General features: G+C 40.0%; 1 pseudogene; it reads right to left on the minus strand.

The window, feature by feature from the left end:
- LOC102842096 overlaps nt 1–8,985 on the minus strand; it is a 104,791-nt pseudogene that overhangs the window by 63,164 nt on the left and 32,642 nt on the right.

An 8,985-nucleotide genomic window follows, 5' to 3' on the forward strand; every position in this document is an offset into this window, starting at 1 on the left:
TCTCTTCTTATTGCTTAACTCAGAGTAACTTCAAAGGTGTTGTCTGTTTCCCTGGTATATGGCAGCTGGTATTGGTTCTTGCCTGGGTTTTGGTGTTTTATAGAGTGTGATTGTAGCTTGGCTATATGGCAACGGTTGCTGACTCTTCTAGTGTAATATAGGGAGACAAAGAGTTCTTCAAGAGCAGAAGGGGGGCTGTGTAACAGCAAAAGAACACCAGTCGGGTAAAAAAGAAAAAAAGAAAGAAAAAGTAAAAACAGCACCAACAAAAACAAGGGCTGAATACCGTAGTCTCTAATCACAAAAAAGAGGGAGGAGGGAGAGAAGAAAAAGAGGGGGAAAAATCTGTAGCTTAATATAAGTATGTCTTTATGTCTTAGGTTCCTGCCTTCAAAGCTGCCCAAGAGATTTTGCCTTTAAACTCTCTTTCAGACACTCTCCTCTTTCCAGTGATACAGAACAGAATGAAAAGGAAACAGATCAGCGCCTCTGCTTGGGCTCAGTATCTGTGCACATTTGTGGCAGACGAACCCACCAGCGGTGAGGGTGGGGGATAGCAACTTGGCTCAGGCTCTCCCTCTAATCACCAGAATGGAGGTGGGCAAACAGTGAGCGTGCCAATTATCAGATACCAAAGAAAAAAAGAAAATCAGAGCAAAGCAAAACTGATAAAGTATATTGTCCACCTTTGTACCAAGGTTCCCGTGGTGTTTTTCCGTGGTGTTTCTGTGGCCCCTGTTTCGTCCCGCTGCTTGGTCTCTCCCAGGATGTCAGCTCAGGCCTCTGAGCCCGGCCCAGCAGATTCAAAAGTACGAGATTTTTTTACTTCAGCTCCAAACTCCACAAGCCTTCAAACCTTTAAAATATTCCTATCTGTGTGGTTCCGAGTTTTGAAGCTCTGCCTTGGCTCTGCTTTGCCTGGTATTCTGTGTTATTGTTGGCGGCGACCTTCACTGCGCATCCACCCTAGCCACCATCAAGCCCCGCCTCTGATTGTATTTACTTTTTAAATAAATTTATTTTGTCATGTTTTATAAAAATCCCATTATTTGGTATAATAATAATTATTATTAATAATCCCCAAGTACAAAAAGACAGAGAAGCCAGTTGTGTCCTCATCCCAAAGAGCCTTGGTCACCAAGCCATGGAGTTAAGGCATCATTCTGTAGATGATAGGGAGCCATGTAAGAGTTTCAAATAGGAATGAGCTGTTCAGGTTGGGGTGTTCTATAAAGGTCAGCCTGAGACGGTGTGGAAATGATGTGGAGGAATGGGATTGGAGGCAGGTGTTCATTGGAATGGAGAAAAGTGGCCCTTGGCCTGTGTAGAATTGACAGGCTTTTAAAATGGTAGCTAGCACTCACTGAGCACTTACGATGTACCAGCCACTCTTCTAAATACTTATATGAATTATTATCCTCACCAGCAACTCATGAGATGGTTATATTATATATTATTATTATTATCATTTTAGGCATGAAGAAACTGAGACAGATAAAGAAGGTAATTTGCTGAGGGTCACAGAGCTAGTAAGTAACAGAACCTAGATTCAGATTCAGATGTTTTGTCTCTAACCCACACTCTTGACTGCTGTATAGTTTTGCCTTGATTACACGTGGGGAGTGAGGATATTGCCATTTAGGATTAGAGTTGGTTGTGAGTTATCAGAGATCCCAAATAACAGTGGAGAAACAGATTAGAAATGGATTTTTCTTTCAAGTTAATGCTGAAAGGACTTACAGTTTCATTAGCTCCATGTCCTCATGGTATAAATTGAGCTCCAGCTTCATATTCCAAGCAGCAAAATAGTGGGGGTGGAAAAGGGCAGAACAAATTGGAAGAAGACTAACAGTCTCTGCTGTAACAGAAACTCCAAAATTCTGACATGAGCTGTTGTAGGGATGGTGTCACCAATTGAGATAGAGAATCTGTTAAATGATAGACATTTGTTGTTTGATTATTAGTTTGTCCAATGTTTTTCTAGTTCCCTGGAAACAAAGCCTTCTGGGGTTTTTGTGTGTGTGTGTGTGTTTTTGTTTTGTTTTGTTTTGTTTTGTTTTTTTTTTTTTGGATGTGCTACTCCTCCCCATTCTAATAATGCAGTTGTATTGGGGATTTATAATCATTTCTAATCACATAAGTTAAATGTGTTGAAGTCTGCATGGCTGCAGTTGATTTAAATTAGTTGAGGTATGGAAATGTGACTTAGGTTAGGACAATTATAATCCTTTCCTTGGATTTTTTTTCTAAGTGAATCTGAGGAAAAATATTGTATCCCTTGATGAACTCTGGCATCCCTTCTATATAGCCACAAGCAATGAGTTTGTCTAAGAGAATTCAGCCAGCATTTAGGAATGAGAGATGGAAACAGAGGTACTGGTTGGTGTATAAGTCTTCTATTTTATTTTTCCTTGAGCTGCTCTACCTGTATCTTTCCCCTTCTTGTGATTGTGTGAGACTTCCAATAAATCCCCCCTTTTGCTGAAGTTAAGGTTGTGATTTTTGTGTTTTGTAACCAATAAAGTCTTGACAAAAGCCGCACTCTAACATAATTCTGGAATCAATGTAGAAGATGTATTTTCGGCCTATCTGTATATTCATGTATCATTGGATGGGGAACAACTAGTAAATGGTGATCAGAAGCAGGGAGACCATTTATGAGACTGAGTAGTCCATCTGAGAAACATGAGGAACCCTGGTGGCTCAGTGGTCAAGAACTCTGTTGCTAACCAAAAGGTTGGCAGTTCAAACCCACCAACCACTCTGTAGAAGAAAGCTGTGGTAGTCTGCTTCTGTAAAGATTATAGCTTTGGAAACCCTCTAGGACAGTTCTACTCTATTCTGTATGGTCACTATGAGTTGGAATCAACTTGATGGCAAGTTTCTTTTCTTTTTTTTTTTTTTAATATGAGAAACAGTGAAAATCTGAGCTCAGGTAATGTCAGTGGGTGCTGTAGGTCCTGGCCAGCTTTCCATATCCATTTTGTCTTAGACCTTGAATCTAATGCCCCGATCTATAGATTAGTAGTTAGGAAGTAGGGGGAATGCAGTAATGAAGGCATGGGCTGAGTCTGACCATGTTCCATTGGTATCCGTTGACCTTGAGATGAGAGAGGAAAGAGGAAGGGATGGCTGGTTTGAAGTTTAGGAAGATGTGTGAACTCCTGAGCCCATGGGCACTGAATTAACCCCTGGGGGCTAGGACTGAGAGTGAAGCAGCCAGTTGGTCTGAAGTGCAGGGAGGTATGTGTTAACTTCCAAACTTGCAGTTGGGACCCATTTGACATAGCTTAGATGGCTAGTTGATCAAATTTTGAACCAAGGAAGATAAAGATGTTTGATACTGAAAACAAGACAAATTGCTACAATTTGACAAACTAGACTTTAGCCTATGAATGCAGTGACTCAAAATTCCAATAGGAAATGAAAGGTTCTTCATATCAAGGAACAACCTTGTTTCCTCAGTGTATTGCGTTGATAGGGATGCAATATGCAGACATTAGCTATCAAAAATGGGGTGCTACAAAGACATGAAGTGGATGACTTACAAGCATTCATGAGTGTGCTTAGTTGCAGAATGAGAGGGGTAAGGTAGAATCCCTACTGAATAGTTTCCCTTTTTCATAGATGGATCTGGTGAAAAGGGATGGGGGACAATGGCAATAGGATTTTATGACTCAATTGTGAGTACTTGTTAGCAGGATTAATTGTGATTGTCGCAACTTTAATGGTAGAAGATGTGTAACAAAAAGGGGAGGGAGTAGTTCATATTTAATTTCAGAAACAGATGATCCCAGGACTATCAAGAAGGAAGAGCATGATTGTAGTGTGAGATTCCTACCTAGAAAAGCTGAGACATCAGAGATGGTAATGTGTGCCTGTGCAGAAGGCTGGCTGGCAGAATGTGCCCTTTGAATATTTAAATGAACATATTTTTTGTTTTGTAAGTATACATCAAATATTTTTGCCTTGTTCATTTGTGAAATATAACATGTAAATGGCGTGTCACAGGAGAAAGTAGGATAAATGTTTCAGGGAGGGGGATTGTAATCATTGAGCTGGAATATGGTATATAATTTGCTGAATGTAGACCTGATAATCTTGTCTGTAAACCTTCACCCAATTCATAATAAAAAGTTTAATAATAAGATTAAGAAGATGGAAGGACTACACAGAGTCACTGTGCTAAAAAGAGTCATCTATGTTTAACCATTTCAATAGGTAACAGATGATTAAGAACCTATGATAATGAAGGAAGAAGTCTAAGCTGCACTGAAGGCATTGGCGAAAAACAAGGCTTCAGGAATTGATGGTGTATAAATTGAATTGTTTCAACAAACTGATGCAGCACTGGAGGCACTCATTTGCCTATATCAAGAAATTTGGAATACAGTTACCTGGTCAACCAGTTGGATGAGATCCATATTTGTGCCCATTTTAAAGAAAGGTGACCCAGTGGAATGTGAAAGTCATCAAATAGTATCATTAATATCACATGCAAGTAGAATATTGCTGAAGATTATTCAAAAATATTTGCAGCAGTACATTGACAGGGAGCTGCCAGAAATTCAAACCAGATTCAGAAGAGGTCTTGGAAACAGTGATACCTTTGCTCATGTCAGATAGATCTTGGCTAAAAGCAGTGACTACCAGAAAGATGTTTACTTGTGCTTTATTGACTATGCAAAGATTTTGACTGGGTGGATCATAGCAACCTATGGCTAATATTCCAAAGCATGTGTATTCTAGAACACTTAATTAATTGTGCTCATGAGGAACCTGTACGTAGACCAAGAGGTACTCATTTGAACAGAACAAGGGGACACTGAATGGTTTAAAATCAGGAAAGGTGTGTGCCAGTGTTGTATCCTTTCATCATACTTAATCTGTATGCTGAGCAAATAATTCAGGAAGCTGGATTACATGAAAAAGAATGTGGCATCAGGATGGGAGCAAGATTCATTAACAACCTACAATATACAGATGACACAACCCTGCTTGCTGGAAGTGAAGAGGACATAAAATTCTTATTGATAACTATCAGAGACTACAGCCTTCAGTATAGATTGCACCTCAGTGTAAAGAAAACTAAAATCCTCACAACTGGACCAATAGCACCAGGATAAACAGAGAAAGGATTGAAGTTTCCAAAGACTTCATTTTGCTTGGATCCACCATCACCACTCATGGAAACAGCAGTCAGGAAATCAAATGATATATTGCATTAGGTAATTCTGCTGCACAAGGCCTCTTTAAAGTGTTCAAGAGCAAAGATGTCAGTTTGAGAGCTAAACTAAGCCTGACCTAAGCCATGGTGTTTTCAGTAGCCTTATATGCATGTGAAAGTTGGACAATGAATAAGGAAGACCGATACATTTGAAGTATGGTATTTGGAAATATTGAAAGTACCCTGGACTGCCAGAAAAACAAACAAATATGCCTTAAAAGTAGTACAGTTACAATGGTCTTTAGAGATAAGTATGGTGAGACTTCATCTCTTGATCTTTAGATACGAGTCAGGAGGGATCAGTCTCTGGAGAAGGCCATTGTGCTTGGTAACCTGGAGGGTCAAACAAGTAGAGGGTCAAAATGATAGATTGACACAGTGGCAGCAACAGTGGACTCAAACATAACAACAATTGTGAGGATGGTACAGGACCAGGCAGTGTTTCAATCTGATGTGCATAGAGTCACTATGAGTCGGAACCGACTTGTCAGCACCTAACAACAACAACCAGCTTATTGCCCTATGTTCCAGTTATACATTGCTATGTGACAAATCATCCCAAAACTTGGGACTTAAAACAATCATGTGATTTATAAGCATACTCGTGTGTAACGATTTTGACTCACTGGACAATTTTTTTGGCATCAGCTGAGGTCACTCAATGGCGTGCATCTAGGCTGGCTTGGAGGATGCAAGACAGCTTCACGTACAAGCTTCTTACCTTGGTGAGAATATCTGGAAGGCTGGCTCTCTATGTCATCTCAGAACCTCTCCAAGTGGTCTGCCCAATATGGTGTCTAGACTTCTTACATGGCACCTCAGAACTCAAAAACATCAAGGCAAAAGTAGCAAAGCTTCTTACAATCCACCCTTGATAGTCAAGCAGCATCACTCCCTTGCAATATTTTGGTTAAACTTACAGATTCTCCCAAATTCAAGGGTAGGGTACTGTTGTTGTTAGGTGCCATCAAGTCAGTACCAACTCATAGCAACCCTATATACAACAGAACAAAACACTGCCCGCTCCTGCGCCAACCTCACAATTGTTGCTACATTTGAGAGCATTGCTACGGCCACTGTGCCAATGCATCACGTTGGGGGTGTTCCTCGTTTTCTCTGACCCCCCATTTTACCAAACATGATATCCTTCTCCAGGGACTGGACCCTCCTGATAATATATCAGAAGTGTGAGAGATGAACTCTGTCCATGCTGGCTTCAGGGAGCATTCTGGATGTACTTGTTCCAACACAGACTGGTTTGTTCTTTTGGCAGTCCATGGTACTTTTAATATTCTCCTTCAACACCATAGCTCAAATACATCAATTCTTCTATGGTCTTCCTTATTCACTATCCAACTTTCACATGTATTTGAGGTTATTGAAAACACCATGGCTTGGATCAGGCACACCATAGTACTCAAACTGACATCTTTGCTCTTCAACACTTTAAAGAAGTCTTATGCAGGAGATTTGTCTAGTGCAATATGTCATTTGATTTTTTACTGCTGCTTCCATTAGTGTTGATGGTTGATCTGAGCAAAATGAAGTCTTTGACAACTTCAATCTTTTCTTCATTTATATGGATGTTGTTTATTGGTTCAGTGGTAAGGATTTTTGTTTTATTAACACTGAGGTGCAACCCATAGGAAGGCTGTGGTCTTTGATCTTTTTAGGTATTTTAAGTCCTCTGCACTTTTAGCAAGCAAGGTTGTATCATCTGCATATTGCAGGTTGTTAATGAATCTTCCTCCAATCCAGATGCCATGTTTTTCTTCATATAATTCAGTTTCTCGGATTATTTGCTCAATATACAGATTGAATAAGTATGGAGAAAGAATACAACACTGGCGCACACATTTCCTAAATTTGAACTCTCTGGTGTTCCCTTGTTCTGTTCAAACAACTGCCTCTTGTTCTATGTGCAGGTTCCTCATGAGCACAATTAAGTGTTCTGGAATACTTATACTTCACATAGCTTGTCATGATCCACACATCGAAGGCCTTTACGTACTCAATAAAGCATAAGTAAACATCTTTCTGGTATTCTCTGCTTTCAATCAAGATCTATTGGACGTCAGCAATGATATCCCTCATTCCACGGCCTCTTCTGAATCTAGCTTGAACCTCTGGAAGTTCTCTGTCAATGTACACTTGCAGCCGTTTCTACATTACCTTTAGTAAAATTTACTCGCATGTCGGGACATCAAAGATATTGTCCGATGATTTCCGCATACCTCTTTTTGGGATGTGTTCAAATATGGATCTCTTCCTATCAGTTAGTCAGATAGTTGTCTTCTAAATTTCTTGGCATAGATGAATGAGTGTCTCCATTGCCGCCTCATTTTGTTGAAAGATTTCACTTTGTATTCCATCAATTCCCGCTGCCTTGTTATTCGCCAGTTCCTTCACTGCATCTTGGACTTCTTCAGGATCATTGGCTCTTGATCATATGCTACCTCTTGACCTTGAGAGTCATAGCCTGACTCGCAACCACTACACTACCAAAGCTTCTTTAAAATTATCTTTAGCAAGATTTTGCTTGCATGGGACATTAATTATATTGTCCAATGATTTGGGCATTCTATTGGATCACCTCTCTTTGGATTGACACAAATTTGGATCTCTTCAAAATTTCTTGGCATAGATGAGTGAGAGTGTCTGTAGTGCCGCCTCATTTTGTTGAAAGATTTCACTTTGCATTCCATTAATTCCTGGAGCCTTGTTCTTTGCCAGTGCCTTCAATGTACCTTGGACTTCTTCCTTCAATATCATTGGCTCTTGATCATATGCTACCTCTTCAAATGATGGAACATTGACCATCTCTTTCTGGTACAGTAACTCTGTGTATTCCTTCCATCTTCTTTTGATGGTTTCTGCATAATTCAATATCTTCCCCATGGTTGTGGTGGTGGTTATGTGCCATGGAGTCGGTTCTGACTCATAGCAACCCTGTACAGGGTTTTGAGGCTGTAAATCTTTACGGGAGCAGAAAGCCTCATCTTTCTTCCATGGAAAAGCTGGTAGTTTTGAACTGCTGACCTTGAGGTTCGCAGCCCAATTCATAACCACTACAGTACCAGAGCTCCTTATTTTGTCTATAGAATCCTTCAATAATGCAAGTTGAGGCTTGAATTGTTTTCTTCAGTTCCCTCAGCTTGAGGAACTAAACGTGTTCTTCTTACCCTTTGGTTTTTTAACTCCAGGTCTTTGTAAATTTCAGTATAATGTTTGACTTTGTCTTCATAATCTGCCTTTTGAAATTTTCTGTTCAGTTCTTTTAGCTCCTCATTTCTTCCATTTGTTTCAGCTTCTCTACTCTGGAGAGCAAGTTTCAGAGTCTCTTCTGACATCCATTTTGGTCTTTACCTTCTTTCTTGTCTTCTTAATGGTCTTTTGCTTTCTTCCTGTATGATGTCATCACATAACTCTTCTGGTCTTAAGTCATTAGTGTCTAATGCATCAAATTTGTTCTTCAGATGATCTCTACATTCAGGTGGGATATGTTCAAGATCATATTTTGACTTTTTTACTTGATTTAATTGTTGTCAGCTGTCGAGGTCCTATGTCAGGTTCTAGCCTTGACAAGGAAGTGTGGGTGTCACGAAGAAGGGAGATCTGGCAGCGAAAGGGATAGAGACAGAGAGAGATGAAATATATACAAAAAAGACAGACACACAGATATGATGCAAGCTGGCAGGCAGATAGATCTGCAAACATATTGCCTAGCATTGCACAGCATTGCACAGCATTGCATGCAG

Source organism: Chrysochloris asiatica, unplaced genomic scaffold (genome assembly GCF_000296735.1).
Source record: "Chrysochloris asiatica unplaced genomic scaffold, ChrAsi1.0 scaffold00389, whole genome shotgun sequence".
Lineage (NCBI taxonomy): Eukaryota > Metazoa > Chordata > Mammalia > Afrosoricida > Chrysochloridae > Chrysochloris > Chrysochloris asiatica.